At 33.7% G+C, this 21509-nt stretch overlaps 2 long non-coding RNA genes across 2 annotated transcripts; one reads left to right on the top strand and one right to left on the bottom strand.

Annotated features, from left to right (window-relative positions):
- Positions 1-18131: 18131 nt before the first annotated feature.
- On the bottom strand, positions 18132-19574 carry LOC125185128. Its single transcript, XR_007170056.1, has 2 exons — positions 18775-19574; positions 18132-18419 (listed from the first exon to the last, which is right to left on the bottom strand). It is a non-coding gene; the product is annotated as an uncharacterized LOC125185128 (long non-coding RNA).
- LOC125185129 lies at positions 18332-20369 on the top strand. The gene is made up of 3 exons (XR_007170057.1): positions 18332-18466; positions 19586-19646; positions 20179-20369. It is a non-coding gene; the product is annotated as an uncharacterized LOC125185129 (long non-coding RNA).
- Positions 20370-21509: the final 1140 nt, after the last annotated feature.

The raw sequence follows: 21509 nt of genomic DNA, 5'->3' as shown, positions 1-21509 counted from the left end.
ATGTCAACGCAATTTCAATACAACATCAACCGTTGACATTGTGTCGACATTTTTTTGTTTTTACTCCCTCCGTCCCACTTTAGGAGTCCCGGTTGAGTTCGGCACGAGTTTTAAGAAATGTAAAGAAAAGTTGATGAAAAAAGATAGTGGAATGTGGGTCATACTTTTATATATTTGTTTTATATTAAAATGTGAGTGGAATAAGGTGAGTGGAATGTGGGGCCTATTATCAATTATGGAATATTTCAACCGGGACTCCTAAAGCACACACCCAAAAATGGTAAACTGGGACTCCTAAAGTGGAACGAATGGAGTATTATATTATCATCTGTTGATATTTTCTAACGATTCAGATCAAAATTTGAAATTTATATAATATTTAGAGTTTGCATTTGATCACGTTCCCTTTTACGAATCGTTATAAAAAACACCAGATATTAACTTGTCTCTCAAATATTTCACAACTAACTTAATTTTAATACTCAAATCTATATTTTCAGTCATAATAATAATTCTCGATTTCCTTTTTTTTATTATGTCTTGGAAATTACATTCCCTTTTACAAATCCTTAAAAAAAACACCAGATATTAACTTGTCTCTCAAATATTTCACAACTATCTTAATTTTAATACTCAAATCTATATTTTCAGTCATAAAAACTCTCGATTTCCTTATTTTTTGATTATGTCTAGTTTCCAAGTTATCAGGCGTAACTAAACTTTGTATATCTTATTCCAGTCTCGTGCTTCATACACATACATTATCATGATACATTGATACTGATGGAAGCAACACTCTAATAAGATAAAACAATGAAAAAAATCCTAAGTCTTGATGTAGCAAAATTGGTACAACTATAAACTACATCCTCCTTCATTCCATGCAGCGGAGAGTTATTTTGCCATTTTTGTGCATTACATAGAAGTAGAAGAGTCGTTTACTTTTTCAAGTAAAAGTTAACCCATTTCTTTTCACTTATTTTACTCTCTCTTACTTCATTCACTCTTCTTCTGTCTACCTTTTTCATTTTCTACTTTATTTTTCATTTACTTAACTCATTTAACACATTTATTTTAAATCACGTGTCGAAAAGAAATGCCCACTACTATAGAACGGAGAGAATAATACTTTCACGCCCGCATTTTCTAAGGATAGAAAACACGGTTGATCACGACTAGGGAAGGATTAAAGAAGCGGGAAAGAAAGGGGAAAACAACGAAACACGACCATAGCTCGAAATATATGGAATATCTCAAATAAAACCAGTATTACTTCAACAATCAAAACTCAAAATGAATATTATCTCAACAATACTTGAACTCAAACGGAATACTATTTAGCAGAAGCATTTCGAGAGTAGAATACTGCTATGTATGAAGACACAACATATCCTGAACATTTGATAGACATTCTTCACTTTTATGCGCAACACCCACCGCGCTCGTCACCGCTCAACCTGCACATAGGGAAAACACATACAGGGCTGAGTACTTGATGCACTCAGTGGACTCATGTCGAAAACATTTTTATAAAAATTATTTACCATGCCATTAACGAGTGACCTCGGGGTTTTAACTTTGAAAGGGTCCGAGTCACTAAAACATTTCACCAACATCATCCTCACCATCAACCTCAACATCATCAACATCATCATACCATATCTGAACATACATGACAAGGATGTGGCCACATTCCAAGTCACTAGACCGGCCAACTCAAAGAGATAGCGCACGATCTACGGGGAGTACACTAGCCTGAGTAGGAACTCACTCTTCTTTCCCCAAAATTTATCCCCAAACCCGATTAACAAACACATCAGCCCCACTCTGCTATTTTAATTTACTTGCCCCATTAAAACTAACACACCACGCAGGGACGGAGCCAGGAATTCCATACAGGTGGGGCAAAAATATATATAAAGATATTTTAAGAAGTAGAGAAGGGGCATATATAGAGATATTTTAAAAAAAAAAATTAAAAATTAATAATCAAAATAGTATAAATAATTTTTTTCAGCTGGGGCAATTGCCCCTTGTGATGCCCATATGGATCCATCCCTGACACCACGTCTACCTCACCTATCATTAGAGAACTCCTATTCCCCCTCCTTTCTCTCATTCGATTTGCATCGCCAGCCGCTCTGTCTCTCCATCTAATTCTCTCTCAATTTTAACAGCAAACTCCCTCTCTGCTCTTCCTCAGTTCGCAGCTCTCCCATCGGTTCGTGCTCGCAGCTATCCCCTGTTCGATCAGTCGAACACCCCAGGTTGCTAGCCAATGAGCTCGTCATCGCCATCGCCATCCGCGGGGGTCTAAACATCACCGAATTCATCTCACTTTGTTCTCCGTTCCCCTTCCCGGTCGATGTCCGATTAATCGAGCTCTATCTCAGACGTTTAATTTATTTTGGCTAATTAGGTCGTTGATTCAATAAGGGCTCGTGGGTTTTTCTCAAGAAGAATAATAATTGGGCTTGGAAAAACAAATAACTAGGGTAGAAAAAGAATAATTGTTATAGGCCCAAAATGATATATCCTTCCCTCCATAAACGAAACAAAGCCGAAAATTTTTCTGGTGCACAACTGATGTCCCTTCGAGAACAAATAAAAATGTAGAAAAAATTGGAGTGTTACAAATACCTAATTGACAAATACAACACATAAAATTCCTCACCAAAAATCATTTAAATCACATAGTAAAATCGAGCCATAAAAGAACAAAGGGAAAATGAAAAATCTAAGCAGTCATGTTTAATCTTTACATGCCATAATAATAAGTGAGAAACATCGCGCTGGCCGATCAGGAACCAAATCATCCTTGAATATACTCCCACCGTCCCATAAATATATATGCACTTTCTATTTTTACCGATCCCACAAAAATATGTGCATCCCATTTTTAGAAAATTATATAAATTTAATAATACAGGTCTTACTTTTCACTAACATTACTTTAACCATCATTCTCTTCCTCTCTCTTACTTTATCATACAATTCACCTTCTCTCTTTTACTTTATCCATTTTATCTTAATTCTCGTGTCATATCCATTGCTCATATTTTCGTGGGACAAATGAAGTAGTATTTATATTGCACAATAATGTACTATCTTTTGGATGGTAGAAATGGCTCGCAGAGGATATACAAGACTCAACTTCCTATGAGGATATACAAAGAATGATATATATAAATTGGCCGAATTCGGTTTCCTAGATAAAATAATACCAAAATATAATCTAGGGTTGAGATGTGAGATTAATTTAGTCATAAGGGATTAGGTATGACTAATTATCCCACAATTATCCATCGATCTAGGATTGAGTTATGAGATTGAATCTCATGAACCAAACACACTACATATTTAATTTCGGAATATAATTTTACAAATCGAACATCCCGTAAAATACTAAAATACTACTGTACAAGCGACGGCCTAGTTGAAAAATACTTAAGATTGAATTATTGATAAAATTTGTCAGTTACCTAAATATAGAATGCTAGTCTTACAGAAGCACTAATATTGCCAATAACTCATTTTGTTATTACGTGGTTTAATAAAATGGATTTGATGAAAAAAATATCATTGTAAACATGTCTAATTGTAGTGGTACTCCCTCCGTCCCACAAAAGATGTCACACTTGTGGGACGACATGAGATTTTAGGAGATTTTGTTTTGTGTGTTAGGTAAAAAGAGAAAATAGTAATATTTATATTAATATGAGAGAGAACGTTTTCCAAAAAAATGAAATGTGACATCTTTTATGGGACAAACTAAAATGGAAAGTGTGACATCTTTTGTGGGACGGAGGGAGTAATATTTAATAATGAATAACCGATTCAAATTCAACGCGTACATGTAATTAGGGGTGAGCAAATAACCGAAAACCGAATATCCGAACTGAACCAAACCGAAATTTTGAAATTCGGTTCGGTTTTTCGGTTCGGTTCGGTTTTAAAAATACAAAAATTTTGGTTTTTCGGTTTGGTTCGGTTTGGGCGGAAAAAAAAACCGAAAAACCGAATTATATTTTAAATATATTAATATATATTTTTATCCTATTAATTTAGTATATTATATCATATATATAATATATGTATTCTTTTAATATATTTTTATATAATAAATATTATATATATTCTATTAATTTATATTATATATATTTATATTCTATTAGTATATATTAAATAAAATAAATTAGATATATTAATATATACTATTTTTTCGGTTTTTCGGTTTTTTTTTTAAATTTCGGTTTTTTCGGTTTGGTTAGGTTTTTTAAGTTCGGTTTTCGGTTTTTCGGTTTTCGGTATTTTGGCTTTTCGGTTCGGTTCGGTTTCAATTTTAGCCTAAATTCAATTTTTTGGGTTCGGTTCGGTTTGGGCGAAAAACCAAACCGAAACCCGAATGCACACCCCTACATGTAATAATACTACTCCACAAGATTGATATAATGCAAAAAGGAGAGTAATTTGCACTATAAATAGTACTCTCTCTGCCCAAAGGTAGATTACACTTGGGAGATGGCACGAGATTTTAGGATATGTTATTTTGTGTGTTAAGTGGTGAGAAAATATAATTTTATAAGAGCATCTCCCATAGCAATAGGCTAGCCACTCTCTCTCCCTGCCACGTCATCAGCACTAAAAATCCACCTGCCACATCATCATTTTAAGCAAATAGGCTAGCCGCAATAAAAATAATTAAAAAACAACTACATTTACGGAATAAAATTTACGATTAAATTACGGAATTAAATTTACGAGACATATACGGGAAAAATTCATTCATTTCATTGAAAAAAAAGGTACATAGATAAAAAAAAAACATGATTTTTTTTAAAAAAAAAACGGGCTTCATACACGAGCCCCGCCGCTCTCTACTCCTCGTCCTCGCCGCCGCCGCCACCCGGGGTATCTGAGCCCGCGTCTGAGCCCCCCATCAGTGCCATCGTGGCATCCAAATCCACCTGCATGTTCTCGAGCATCGATTGAAGGAACCTCTTCTCCGTGGGGTCAGTTGCGGCCTTCCACTCTTGGAAGACCTTGTACATCCGTTCCTCCGTTTTTTGACGCGAGAATAAGGTGTACGCGCGTGGGGGGGAGGAGGTGCCGAGATGACCTCCTGGGGCGATAGGGGGGATCCTCCCCTCGCTGCCCGTTGCGCCCGCTTTTGGCCAACCGGGCGAGGGCGACGAGTAAAGGACGGAGGGGACGGAAACTCCTCAGCATCCAGGGGGCGGTCGTGAGATTCGCCGCTGCTGCCGCTGTAATCGCCGGAGTAGTTCAGCCTCGCTTCTTCGGCCACCCAGCCGTCGCACCCCGCCTCGGAACTTCTCGGAGTCCTTCAGCACTACATAGCATTCCCAGAAGGCGAACTCCTTATAAACCCCCGGCAAGGGGAACCGACTCTCCGCTATCCTCCGGGCGTCCTCCTCATTCTCCGCCTACTAGTCACCGGCGGAGGGCGTTGGCGTACAACCCCGAAAATCGGCCGACCGCGGCCCTGATGCGTTCCCACCCCTTCCGGCACTCCTCCCCTTTGTAGTACTTTCCGTGCGGGCAGTATCTCCTATAGGCTGCTCTAATCTTAGACCACATGTTGACGATACGCTAGTTGTTCCCAACCAGCGGATCGTCTCAAACCGACAACCACGCCTTGGCCATGCCGGCGTACTCATCCTCCGTCCACTTCCTCCGCGTGGGGGTGTCGTGAACAACGGGCTGTGACGAATCGCCGACTACCTTGCCCTTCTCCTTGGTCTTCTTCTTCTTCGGCGCGGCCCGACCCGACCCGCTGGAACGGGAGAGTTCAGATCCCCGAGATCGATCCTCATATCATGCAATGACAAAAGGTCATCGCCAGTGAACTGCGTCTCCACTTGGATCGACGTGTGAGACGAAGCCATCAAAAAATCAAGAGAGGGATGATAGACCGTGTTCCCCCCTTCCCCCCCGGTGACCCCTGCATCCCGGGATGCATACCGGGCTGCATCCCGGCCTGCCATACCGGCATCTTCCCCATCATCTGCTGCATCATCTGCTGCTGCATCTCGAGGCATACCCCACGGCATCCCCCCTGCACCCCCCCGCATCCCCCTGCGCTCCCACCATCATCCCCATCAACTGTTGCCAAGAGACGTTCAACCCTGGGCCTATCTAGCCATATCCAGATCTCACAGGTACCGTGGGAGTTTGGAGTCTGAGATCCGCTCGTCGCCGGACTGGACTCGTTGTTGTGTTCCATCGCACGATGTTGCTCTTGTACAAAAATTTAGAGAGAGAGAAAACTCGTTAAAACAAGTGGTGCAAATGAAAATGAAACTAAAATCGCGTATATATAGGTTTTCAAAAAAAAAAAAATGAAAATTGGGCGCTGGCCGATCGGCACGCCACAATGACGGCGCATCGGCCAGCGCCCTCAAATCGGCTAGCCTACGCCGAAATGGTTCGGCTAGCCGATCGGCTAACAACGCGAATCGGCTAGCCGGTGGGCTAGCCGCTATTGGAGATGCTCTAATTGATGTGAGAGGGAACTTTTTCCAAAAGAATAAATGTGACATCTTTTATGGGATAAACTAAAAAGGAAAATGTGAAATCTACCTTCGGACGGAGGGAGTAGTTTTTGTGGTCTTTCTAATATCAATAAATTGTATTACAAATATCAACACAATGATATATATATTTCAATATACATACACTTAAACTTAACATGGTTTTATTAATATTGTACATGCATTGCTTTGAAACTTTTTCATGTATGTATATCGATATAAAATCCGCTTATCAACATATACGAAAATTGAAATAAAATTATAAAATTTTAGCATCCGATCATCGTCGGAACATATGCAATTGAGATATCGTTAGAATCCTTATTGAATTACCTTTAATTTAATATATATTTTACGAACAAAATAATTTAAATAAAGAGAGTTATTAAAATTTAAAGTTTTAAGATGATTTTGAGGATAGAGAAAGTGATTAATTTTAACTAGGCGTATATACTTTTTAAGTGTATTTAATAATTTTTCAATTTATTATTACAATTAATAGATCTTCTAATATAATAATTAAGAATTGATCTTAGTTTGAGATCGTAAATTAGAATTTATCTTAGTTGTAATTTATCACTATCGTGATAAAATATTCATAAATTTAATAGACTTTTAGCGTTACCGTTGCCAATAACTTCTTAAGGTTGTTTGACAAAATGCACTTTTTTTTTTGTTTTTGACAAAATGCACTTGATATAAGTTGAAATGCTAAAATTAAATTGAGAATTGTACAATGTTAGGCTACTTGATGATATAAGTTGAAATTAATGTAGACAGTACATTGTTAGGCCACTTGAGGCTTAGAACTATTTGCATTAAAAAATATATCAAAGTATGGGTGCATTATTTGTAAATATGAACAATGAGTCTGTGTTAGAATAGCGTAACTAAGTTAATGTGTTACATGTTAACTAACCTATATATTGTATTTACATTTTTAATATAAAGGGTTGATTAGCTAGTTAATAGTAGTATACTTCATCCGTCCATGAAAAATATAACACATTTGCCATTTTTGGCAAATGTAGGAAAGTTTCCAACAACTTCTCTCTTATTTTTTTTCTCGTCTCTCTTACTTTTCCAATTCTACATTAAAAATCATGTCATTCCACAAAATGCCCTATTTTTCGTGGACGGAGGGAGTATTTGTTTACATCCCTATGATAATTGTATAATTGTCGTACTCCCCTGGTCCCACTTAAGATGACCCATTTTTCTTTTTAGTTTGTCCCAAATAAAACGTCACATTTCTATTTTTAGAAACTTTCTCTCTCCAATTAAAACATCCAACCACTTTTTCTCTTTCCAATTAAACACATTAACCATCAACTCCTAAAATCATGCGTCAGCAAAAAAAGTGTCATCTTAACCAGGACGGAGGGAGTAGTATTTAAAATTCCATCAGTCCTATAAAAGATGTCACACTTATGGGATGTCATGAGATTTTAAATGGTTTTGTTTTATGTGTTAACTGAAGAGAGTATATATTTTTTATAACAATACGAGATGGGGTAGATTAGAAACCTCTGGTAAAATGCCCGTCTGTCACCCAGTGGATAAAGTACATTACATAGTCCAGGGATTGACAACTTACCTATTCAGTGACTTTGGTACTAGACGGTCCCAAAACGGATACTATTTTTCATAAATGAAAATTTAACAAACTAACAAAGAATTAAAGTGAGATATTTTGTTTTTGGACAGACGGAGTACGACTTTCGAATTCAACTCATAAGGGGAGCAAATACCACTATAAATAGTAGTGCATTCGCATAGATTGAATCACAACAAATCAAAAGAAAATAAAAGAAACATAGAGATTTTCTCATAGCAATGGGTTACAATGAATCCCCGGCCTTGATTGTGGTGGCTCTCCTCCTCTTTTCCCCCCTTGCCTACAGCCAACTGCTGAATAACGGCGTTATCAACGGACAACTATGCTGCACAGCCAACGGAAACTGCTCCCCTGGGTCGGAAGGGATCCCGGGGGTGATGTTGGGCCTAAACTGCTCCACTCTCTTGTCCAGGGTGGGGCCGGTCGTCCAGGGCGTCACCGGCCTCAATGGAGGTCTTAACCTCACTGTGCCATTTTTCAGTACCACGATAGGCCCGGTCATCGATGGATTTGTACCATGTAACATTATCGTTAACCTTCCTCTTAATTCCACGGTCTGCCCCATCCTCAGCACCACCACCGGCACGCTTACCAGCCCTATCTCTCTCGTGAGAACCTTAGTTAACGGGGTACTCGGTCTCACTGGGGTTTTCGCCATGGAGGCGTTTCAAGTCGTGACCGATAATGTTAAAGTCCGGGGTAATATACTACATATATAGCATAATAAAAATGTTACATCAAAACAAGCACTAACCATGCTTATATGCATGCATATTATTGTAATTTGTTTTGATGCTTCATTTTGTAATAAATCAGTGAGAATATTAGTACTACTCTTTGTATATGCGTTCTTATTTACGTACCTTTCAACAGCCTAAGCAACTTCACCCATATAATGATATAAATACATACAAAGCTTATCTCAAGTATTTCTCCTAAACTTAATTCTTAAGAGACATAAATGAGGTGAACAGATGAGAAGAAGCAAATTTGTAATTTTGTACTTCAAAATAAATTGGATTGCATAATTGAAAATTAGAAAATGTCATGAATATGAAAAAAAATTGTATACTCCCCCAGTCCCCAATTAATTGTCGGTTAGTTGACGGTAATGCTTATTTTAAGAAACTGTTTGACTTTGTTAAGAAAACTGAAAGGAAAAACCTAGTGTGTAGCGGTCATACTTTTATGTATAAATTTAATTATAATTGTGAGTAAAATGACGTAGTCGAATATTAGGTCCACCTAACAAAATAGTAAGAGTTAAATGAGACAATTAAAGGAGACCGTCAGTATTTCATTTCGGCCTGTCACAAGTTAGTTAATCATTTACTTTTATATCAAAAACTTTATTCTCTTTAAACATTACATTCTTGAATTTCTTGCCCAAAATTAAAGAAGCGTCTCAATCAATTTGGAACGAGTATATACTACAATAGGCATGAAAATTCTTGAATACTAACATACCAAGATCAAACCACCCGCATAAAATGTACATGTATATGAGAGATATTCATATTCTAAGGAGTAGCAAGAATTATAAAATAATTATTGGATTCAATGGGGCAGTGTTTATTGCATAAATAGAGTAGGGTTTTAGCACCATTGTTTACATTAACATATTTGTTATAACGTTTGACTAAATGCAGTTCATGCTAGTTGAAATGCTAAAATTAAATGCTAGTACTATATTAAATGGAGGTTTTTTTCAACACTTATATACTACTTCCAATTTCCTTTCATTCTCAGGTATGGTACTTGATATACGTATTCATTTCTTTTTAAATTCAGGCTTCACGGGGTGTGTTATAATTTGTGCTTTTGTTGTAAACTTGGTAAAAAAAATATTCATCTAATTTTACCAGCTTTCACCGGATTTTTTAACATCCCTTTGAATGGTACACTTAGCTCGGATGACCACAACATATATTTCTGATGTACCATTATTGTGTACCGGTACCATCCACGTTCCCTGGTCTGCCCCATACTCAACTCGGCTAACCTTTTTGGCATTATCACAATTGTCGACTAAAGCCATGTTTGGTAGGGGTGATTCACCATAACTAGGGATGGAATTTTATGAACAAAAATGACAGTTTTGTTCATAAAATTCTATTCCTAGATGTGTTATCACCCCAACCAAACATGCAAACATGCATGCATATAAAGTATGCTTCATCTAGTATACATTGTTAAGTCGTATAATAATAAATTATGGTGAATATTATTTATATACTACCTTTGTCCCATGATACTCGTATTTTTCTGTTTCGCCTCGTCTCAAACTACTTGCATTATTTCTGTTTTAAACAAGAATTAAGGTACTTCTAAGCTTGCACAAACTTTTACATTTCTAAACAAAACACAACCAAATATTAACTAGTCTCTCAAATATTTCTCAACTAACTAAATTTCAATACTCATCTATATATATTCAGTCATAATAATTCTCGATTTCCATATATATTTTTCTATAATGTCTAGTTTCCAATTTATCGGGCGTTACAAGTTATTAATGTAGTGTAAGAATTAGAAATATGTTTGACATATATGTTCAACCCCAAAATAGTTCGTCTTTGATTTCATTTTCTGCACTGCTGTGGAATGGATGGAGTATTATTCTCTTCTAAATTATTGCTTGTTTCTAGACATCTATTCATGAATTTTATATCTTAAAATTCGCTACACAATTTCTAGATCTTAATATTTCTATGAATATATTTAATAAAAAAGAAAATTCTTGAAATAATGGTGAAATTACAAGTCTATCTCATATAGCAATCCACGAAAAATGTACGTACGTACTCCATCAATGAAAGTTTGTCAATTACTAGGTTATGTCCAATTGTATTTCTTAGGTATTATACATTTTCCTATGTGTATCAGTGTATGGAATATTATATTTTGGTCAAAACAATGTCATTTTTAGTATGCCTCGGAAATTCAAATAAAGCAAATACTCCATCCAATTTTTTAAATAGTGAACTACAAAAAATAGTATCTGAACAAAAGGGTTTATTTCACCAGCAGCTCCTATACTATAAAAATACTCTAAGTAATCTTTGAAATAAGAGTTTATTTCACTGGTAGACCTTTTGCACTTTTCACGACAAATTTCGCCCAAAAATACCCCCAAAAGTGAGATGGCATCCATCTACTATTTCACCTCTTCAAACTTGTCACTTTCAAACTCAATTTGATATTATTTCAAATCGCTCGATATTATTTTTAATAGGAATATTCACACCTAAAATTATGGAACTTTCAAAAAGTTAGTAATATCACGAACTTTACCGTGAGTTTGTTATTTTCCGCCAATGAAAGAATTTTATTTTACGAATTTTTTTTGTAATTTCTCGACAACAACTTCGAGAGCTTCAAGTTTTTCAATCTTTGAAGATGGTTTTTCGAGAAGCACACCCTCCAAAATTGTTCTTCAATCTATTATTATAGGCGAAATTTTTTCATTAGTGGGAAATAACAAACTCGGGGTAAAGTTCGTGACATTATTTGCTAATTTCAAAGTTTGTGGGAAAAACCCAACTTTTTAAAAGTTCCATGATATTAGGTGGCAATATCCCTTTTAAATATTGAATCTGTTATGCATTGCATGTACTACTGAATATGATATTATTTCAAAACTATCTTATTCTTCTTCTTCCCTCTGTCCTCCTCCATTTTGTTTCTTTTTCTTTTTCATTAGTTTGAATTTATGATTTTAATGTTGCTTCTTTCTTTACAAAAATAATCCAAAATGTTCAATATTGTGCTAGGTTAATTATCAAAACTGATAAACATTAGTGTATAGTAAGAGAGAAGAATGGAAAAAAAAAGTAAGAGAGATGTAGAGATTGTAGTATTTCCTAAAATAGAAAGTTTCTATTCTTAGAAAACAGACTAAAAGGGAAAGAGTTTCTATTTTTTTAAAATAGAGGGAGTACAAGAAAATTGAATTACTCCAACCGTCCCACAAAGTTTATCCCAATTTGACTCGACATGAATTTTAAGAAATTGTTTGACTTTGTATTAAATAGAGATATATAGTGGAATAAGTGTCCACATAGAGGAGATTGAGAGTGTATTTAATGTATTTTGGGAATGATTTCAATTGGGACAAACTTTGTGGGACGAGTGAAAATAGTAAAATGGAAAAAACTGACGGATGAAGAATTTTATAATACGAGAACATCAAAAAAATTACCGAAATTAAATAGTTTCGGGAATTTTGGAAATCACACCAATATTTTATTTTTGTTGGAAAATAAGAATAAGTATCAATTATTAAAAAAATAAACTAATTGATTAGAAATAGATTAAAATATAAAATTATATATGTGAGTGTGATAAAGCGCTGAAAATATTTTGAAGAAAATAATGATGTAAAAAACAGTGTTTTTGTTGTAAACTTTGTAAAGAAATATTCATCATATACATGTATATTTTTTGAATTTCAAACGCAAAGGTGCTTTAGATTTGATGTGTTGTTTATCATCGGAAATTCAAATAAAGCAAATATAAGAAAATCAAGATTTTTATGGTAGGAGTAGGGGAACATCTAGGAAAAAAACTATACTGAAATTAAATAATTTTTGGAATTTTCCAATTTAGTGTTTTTTTTTTGGAAAATAAGCGTACGTAACGTTTACTGTTTCAAAAGATTGGGTATCTGAAACCTGGTGGGTAAGGGTTATGGTTGAAAATTTATAACCTGAATAGCCTGCCGTCAAATACCCCGACAATCCGAGTGGTTGACCCGTACTCGAACAAGTTATTTCGATTGACATCCCTATAATTTTAACTATGAATAATTGTAACAACGAAAATATGACTTTCGAATTCAACGCTTTACACGTAAATAATACTCCTACAAAAATAATGAAATGCTAAAAAAAAGGAGCAAATAGCACTATAAATAGTAGTAGTGCAATCCCATAGATTGAAACACACCAAATCAAAATAGAAACATAGCAATGGGTTATAAGCAATGCAAGGCCCTGATTGTGATTGGGATTGTGGCGGCTTTCCTTGTCTTAACTCATCTTGCTTACGGCCAACTACTGCCGAATAACGGCGGCATCAGCATCATCAGCAGCTGAGTCTGCTGCACATCCAACGGAAACTGCGTCCCTTCGTCTGTACGGATTCCGGGAGTGAGGGTGAGCCTGAACTTCACCACTCTTCTTGGCAGCGAGGTGACGCTTGCCCGGGGCGTCACCAACTCCACTGGAGTTTTTAGCTTGCGTTTGAGTAATATACCTTTCTTGTTCGGGCCCTGTCCCACCGTTTAAGGGGTGCTAAATTACATCTACTATTTGTATCTGCATTTTAATTTATTTACTAAGTATTAGCAACGTTTTTGGTACTTATTACTGATACTATTACGAATCTTGTCTCAAAGATTTCTCATAAACTTAATTCTTTATTAAAATGTCATGAATAACAACAAAATATGGAGTACAAATTATATAAGCTAGTTTGCCTCGTTTTCGTCTTGAAATAAAGCTTACTTTTCTTCTTTTTTTTCGCTACCCTGGAAGTATTTTAATTCTCTAAAATAATCTTAAAGAGTTTTGCGATTGAAAAGCTACTCCCCTTCTTTCAGTCTGCAATTTATAATCATGTTTAAGTTCGACATGAAGTTTAAAAAATTTAAAGTAAAATATGTAGAAAAAAATAATGGAACGTGGGTCAATTACTGAAATTAAAAAGTTTTGGGAATTTTTTGGAACTACCCCAATACTTAGTTTTAGGTGGAAAATAAGTTTTTGTTGGAACTACCCCAATACTTAGTTTTTTTAATAATAAACTAACTAATTAGAAATAGATAAAATATTAATGTAAGTGAGCTTAATTAATGGACTGAAAACATTGGTCATTTCTAGTTGGCGTTGGTTGAATTTTTATTTTGGGGAAGAAATAATGATGTAATAAAAAAGACCTAAATGGTAGCCCAATTAGAAAACTAATTTGGAATTCATCGTTTGACTAAATAGTTTTTTTCGTGATGGAATAATGAATTAATGTAGATTGTATAATATGCGCCAATCTATATTTTTGTAAGCTTAGTGTGTTTTTGTTTGGGCTCTCTTTTTCTGTTGGGCCTCTGATCTGAAATTTGCAAATGGAAACTAGAGTACTGTTTTCTTCTTAAGCCTAATAATATTACACATAAGATTATACATATAGGGGGTGTAGGGAGTGTTCGATTGGCAAGACTAAATCTCATAATTAAATATGTATCATGTTTGGTTCATAAGATAGACCCCAACAACTTAATCTTAGATGGATAGTTTCATGATAATTAATCATAGCCTTCCCCTTCCAACTAAAATAATCCCTCAATTTAATCCTAGATGGATAGTCTCATGATAATTAGTCATGGCAAACGAACGCCACCTATGAGAATTAGAGATTTAACACATACTTTTACAAATCTTAAAAAAATACCAGATATTAACTTGTCTCTCAAATATTTCACAACTAACTTAATTTTAATACTTAATCTATATTTTCAGTCATAATAATTCTCGATTTCCTTATATTTTGATTATGTCTAGTTTCCAAATTTTCAGGCGTAACTAAAATTGGTATATCCTATTCCAGTCTCTTGCTTCATACAATACATTATCATGATAATAATTCTCGATTTCCTTATATTTTGATTATGTCTAGTTTCCAAATTTTCAGGCGTAACTAATATTGTTATATCCTATTCCAGTCTCTTGCTTCATACAATACATTATCATGATACTTACTGATTGAAGCAACGCTCTAATAAGATAAAACATTGAAAAAATATGAAGTCTACTGTAGCAAAATTGGTACAACTATAAACTATATACTCCTTCATTTTATAGTAGTGGAGTCATTTAGTCATTTTTATACGTTCCATAGTAGTGAAGTCATTTACTTTTTCAATAAAAGTCAACATATTTCTTCTTACTTACTTTACTCTCTCTTACTTTATTCACTTTCAACTCTCTACCTTTTTCATTTCCTACTTTATTTTTCTTTTACTTAACTCACTTAACACAATTTTTCTTAAATCACGTGCCGAAAAGAAATGTCTCCACTACTATATAACGGAGGGAGTAATACCTAAGTCACAAATAAACACATATAATTCCTAACAAAAAATCATTTAAATCACATAGTAATAAAGAGCCATAAAATTAAAGAACAAAAGAAAAATGAATTATCTAATTAGTCATGTTTAATCTTGACATTCCATAATAATATGTGAGAAACATTGTGCTGGATAATTTACAATTAAGAACTCATCCTTGAATATAGTATTTACATCGCACAATAATGTAATCCTACTATATATCTTTTGTATGGTAGAAATGGCTCGTAGAATGATTTATATAAGAGTGAACTACATAAATTGTACGTGATCTTTCACTTTCGCACGCAAATGGTACCTGATCTTTATTTTATATCTTTTTTGGTACCCAGTGACAAAAATAATTATAGGTACCAAATATATGATATTTTTTGTTATGGGGGATATTTTTGAAAATTTCCATTAAATAGTACCAAACATGTGATTATTTTTTTCTTCTCTTATTTCTATTTTTCTTCATTTTCTTCTTTCTTTTTAGTATTTTGTCTTCCTTTCTTTTTCTTTTTTCTCCTTAGTTTATGTTTCCTCTTTATTCTTTTCTCTTCTTTTTCTTTTTTCTTTTTAGTGTTTTATACATACATCTAATTGCACTCATAATATACATCAAGAACAAAACACCTAATTAAATTAATTATTTAAAATAATTAAATCAATTAAATAAATTTTATTGAATTATTTTATACTCATTTTAGGCTAAAAATATTCATTTTATTGAATTATTTTATACTCATTAAACACCTAACTAAAAATATTCAACTCTTAATATCATTATGAATGCAATTCATAATTTTAAATTTTTATTAAAACTATATTGATTTGTTATTAATTTAATGTAAAATAATAATAATAATAATTATTATTATATAATATTATTGTGTGATTCATAATTTAAATAATTATACTATAATTATTTATTAACTACAACTAGTTTTTAAGTATTATAACAATAATATTATTACAATAATAAAATATAATTATAATTAAGTATATTTGAATGAATTAAAAAATAAATTAATTATTAATATATAACATCAAAATAATAATATTAATATTGATTAATAATAATAGTATAAATAGTGAGAAGAATGAGAGAAGAGATTATAATATCACTTTTGGTACTTAGTTTTGTATATGCCGAAAATAACCTCAATTACACAAATGGAAATATGTATTTGTTTAGAGGGCATTTTGGGGTGAAAATTGCATCAGGTACCAAAAATGTGATTTATATGTACCAAAAACGATATAAAATAAAGATCAGGTACCATTTACGTGCGAAAGTGAAAGATCAAGTAGTATGTATGTAGTTCACTCTTTATAAATAAGAGTGAACTACATAAATGGTACATGATCTTTCACTTTCGCACATAAATGGTACCTGATCTTTATTTTGTATCGTTTTTGGTACCCCATGACAAAAATAACCCTAGGTACCAAATATGTGACTTTTTTATTATGGGGGATATTTTTGGAAATTTCAATTAAATAGAACCAAATATGTGATTTTTATTCCTTCCTTTCTTATTTCTTTTTTTCTTCTTTAGTTTATTCTTTTTTCTTCATTTTCTTCTTTCATTTTTTTTTCCTCAGTTTATGTTTCCTCTTTTTTCTTTTCTCTTCTTTTTCTTCTTTCTTTTTAGTGTTTTATACATACATTTAATTGCATTCATATTATAAATCAATTACAAAACACCTATTCAATTAATTATTTAAAATAACTAAATTAATTGAATACTTTTAATTAAATTATTTATACTCATTTTAGGGTTGAAACACCCAACTAAAAATATTCAACTCTTTATCATTACGAATACAATTCACAATTTTAAATTTTGATTTAGACAATTTTGATTAGTTATTAATTTAATATAAAAAAATTATTATTATTTATGAATTTGTACTACTAGTTTTTACAATTATAACAATAATATTATTATAATAATTAAATATAAGTATAACTATAGTTATGATTAAATATATTTAAATAATATTAAAAATAAATTAATTATTAATTTATAACATCAAAATAATAATATTATATTGATTAATAATAATAGTATAAAGAGTGAGGAGAACGAGAGAATGTATTATAATATCACTTTTGGTACTAGTTTTGTCAATGCCCAAAATACCCTTTATGACACAAATGGAAAAATGAATTTGTTTAGAGGGTATGTTGGAGTGAAAATTGCATTAGGTACCAAAAATGTGATTAATAGGTACCAAAAGTGATATAAAATAAAGATCAGGTACAATTTATGTGCGAAAGTGAAAGATCAGATAAATTATGTGAAAATTGCATTAGGTACCAAAAATGTGATTAATAGGTACCAAAAGTGATATAAAATAAAGATCAGGTACAATTTATGTGCGAAAGTGAAAGATCAGATACCATTTTTGTAGTTCATTTAACTCTATAAATATAGTACAACTGTAAAAAACGGCTAAGTTGACAAATACTAGTACTCAGATTGAATTATTGGATAAAATTTGGCGGTGTCTATGGCCTAAAATATAGAATGCTAGTCTTACATAAGCACTAATGTTGCCAATAACTCATTTTGGAATTACGTGGTTTGACACAATCCATTTGATGAAAAAATATCATTGTAAATGTAACATCCCGAATTTTTCCTCACTTTTTAGTTGATCTTGAAAGGACGTCAAATGTGTATCCGATTTTTTTCGTTTAATCTTCATTCTTTTTTTCAAATATTAAAGGAGTATTAGATGTTTGCAATCGATCGAGAGGAGTCGTAATTTATGTTTAGTATTTAGCGTGCCACTAAAGTACTAATTGTAAATTTTATGTAATGAATTTAAATTCAAGAAATAATGCATAATAGAAATAAAAGAATTTATTTCTTGTGGACCTAATTTTAAAAAGAATATTTCATCATTTTGAAAGTCCTCTCTCCGAGAATCCAAATCACTAAAATTATTTTTCTTTGAAGCCCAAAAGCTCCAACACCAAATCTCTTTGTGGATAGCTCTCCTCCACCTCCTTCCTCATTGCTATCCTCCACCTCCTGCTTGATTGTACTCCACCTCCTGCTTGAATACTCCCCTCCACCTCCTGCTTATTACCACACATTTAATCCCAAAATTCCACCACATATACAATCTGCAATCACTTTCGCAGAGAATCGTGAGCAACAGAGCAGCAAGCAGGTAACATTTTCTTAACACCAGAATCATATGGTACCATATTAAACATACAAATTTCATACTAAAATAGTGTACTTCATAAATATACAGCCAACAATTCTTGTAACTCCTTTTCATCAATTGGAATATCACAAATAAAGCACTATCTTAAACTATTAATAGTCTCAGGATTAATTTTGAACATACAGACTAACATAAGCTATAATTCTTGAATACAATCGCAAATCTGAGGCCTTTGGAACCATGTAGAATATGAAGAGGGAGTAAAATAACTTAGCTTTAATAAGAAAGGGGCGTCGAATTGCTATTACTTGAATCCCGACTGTGACGAGGCTGCAACAGCGACGGCGAAAGACGGAGAGGTGCGACGGCGCGCCGCTGCACGCACATCAGCAGTAGCGGCGGTGGCGTGAGCAGCCGAGAGAGGAAGAGGGAGTGGGGGAGAGAGAGAGAGAGAGAGAGAGAGAGAGAGAGAGAGAGACGAGGAGGAGGAGGAAACACCATCGGAGTCGGCGGGTCGATGGCAGCAGATTGCTGTTGGGAGGCATATGAAAATCTGATTTGGGGGAGGAGTCTAATTTTGTGCAATTGGGGAAGAGAGTGAACAAGTGAGAATGAGAGAGAGACGATACGTGGGGAAGGGGGAGTATATGGATTGATTTAATCCTAGAATTGGGTAACTAATTTAATTAGAGTTGGGTGAATATCTAATTTGGTGCAAAGATTGTGGGTTAGTTCTATGGAAAATATAATAGGCTAGAATAATTAATTATTGGGCCAACGTTCATCAAAGAGTAAGAAGAGCTTCTAGACAGGATAGAATTAATTTTTTTTAAAGGACTTTGGACTGAAGAATAAATTGGTTAAGCAAACTAAAATAATTAGTTGTGATCCGAGTTGTTATAGTTTTGCGTAAAGTTGTAGTAGTGTATGGAATATCACTTTAGTCAAAGCCCGAAAATAGTGGAAGAAGAAGTATATAATAATATGAGTTTTAGAAACTCCTTAAAGATAAGTTAAATAATGAAAATGATTACTTAGGAGGCATGCATCCTATTAAAAAGTTTAAGAATTTCTTGAAGTTGATTAGTATTTTATTTTATACTGTAATGTTTTCAAAAGGTTATCTCCGCAAGTTAAGGTCGGAGCGAGAAATTCAAATTAAGGAAATTAAAGGAACGAGGTGAACTTTCCTATCCTACATACTAATGTGGATAAAAATGCAAAATATTTTCGAGTTGATATTTATTTATTCAAATAATGTTGTCTTGCCATAAATGATTTGTTTTATGCCTATCTGTTTGGTTGGAACGTAAGAATCGAATTCGGGTCCGAGTGAGGGTGGTGTCCCTACTCGGATTAGTGTACACAAGTGACCGTTGGAAGGTGGCCACCTTCCACGGCACAAAGATGATATAGTGGAGGCCGTTGGGAGGTGGCCACCTCCCCGGTTGGAGAAAAAGGTAGGTGACCGTGAGAGAGCACCATCTCCACGGCACTTGGTGTTCAGATATGGCGAAAAGAAAGAAAGAACTTAGACTGATCAGTCGAACTTTAGCTCACAAAGAATTTAGTAAGCTCGGGCCTTTTAAGAAAAAACCCTCGAGTGTTACTATGATGGCATGACAATATTTTCATTTTATGTATGTATATTTCGGCAATGGGTTCACTGAGTATTTTTATACTCAGCCCTGCATATATTTCTAAATGTGCAGGTTGAGCAGTGACGGTGGAGAATGTTGAACAGAGTTATGATTTTCCTTTTATTTTAAGTAGAGGCTCTCGGCGGTGCATGTCTCCATACATGTGACCGTGTTCATTCCGCTGCGTACTAAGATTTTAGTTAACCTCAATTAATCTTCTGTACTCTGATAATTATTTATTGAAAAGTAAGATTTTCATTCAAGTTCCGGTGATTAAGAGTTGCTTTGAAATTGTTTGTCCCTTTTTTTCTAAGTGAATATTCGGTCATTGTTTTATCCCCTTTCTGTTCCCCTCTTCTTATTTCCCACCCTTAGTCATGGGTTCCCGGCTTTGCTATCCCTAGCAAAGTGCGGTCGTGACAGTAAACATGTCTAATTGTAGAGTATTTAATAATGAATTTAACCGAATTTCAAATTCAACGCGTACATGTAAATAATACTACTCCACAAGATTAATTTAATGCAATTCCACCCCCTGTCCCATCTTCAGCACCGTTAAGGCACCCTTAATTACATAAGATTATATCATTAAAAATTCAAAATGGAATGAATAAGAAATAAAATACTAATTAATCGTTTATAGATTGATATAAAGCGTCACCATAGATATACCATCATTGTGTAATCATTTCTTTTCTCGCTAAACTGGAAATATTTAATTCGCTAAAAAAAATTCTTGAAGAGTTTAAAGATTAAAAAGGCCCTCCCTCTCAATCATGAGTGCCGGTTAAGTTTGAACATTGAGTTTTAAGAAATATACAAAAGAAAATGTGTAGAAAAAAAACAGTGGAATGTGAACTGCATTTTTATAAACTCCCTCATTCTCATAACTAGTATCACGCCTGTGCTCACAGAACCATAATAAATTTGAAAAAAATTACATAATATAATGTGTAAACATTAAATCATGGAGTAGGAAGATAAAAATCTATCACAATAAAACATTAAACACAATGAATAATTACTCATCATTTTTAAAACTTCTTTATACACTACATTAACTTAAAATTTAAAATCAATTTATCATTATAAACTAAAACCTCCACTTCTTCACAATTCGTCACTCTTAAGCAGAATTCGTAGATAAAATAACTCGTTGGTCATCTTTAAAACCGACAGCCTCACCTAAAACTACAATAAAATAAGGAAAAAAAATATTACTTTGCAATGGATTTAAAGAGATAGAGAGAGAGTGTCGCATGTTACTTTCAAAATTACCATGATCATCATATGGTACATAAAGACCAGCACAACTCGTTGAAGGACCTTCACGACTGCACTCGTTCGAATGAGCAGAATCTTGAGTTTGTATCATCTCATCTACTATATCTAAGTCAGGAATT

This window comes from Salvia hispanica, chromosome 4 (genome assembly GCF_023119035.1).
Source record: "Salvia hispanica cultivar TCC Black 2014 chromosome 4, UniMelb_Shisp_WGS_1.0, whole genome shotgun sequence".
NCBI classification, from domain to species: domain Eukaryota; kingdom Viridiplantae; phylum Streptophyta; class Magnoliopsida; order Lamiales; family Lamiaceae; genus Salvia; species Salvia hispanica.
This window is presented reverse-complemented; position numbering and strand designations above follow the sequence as displayed.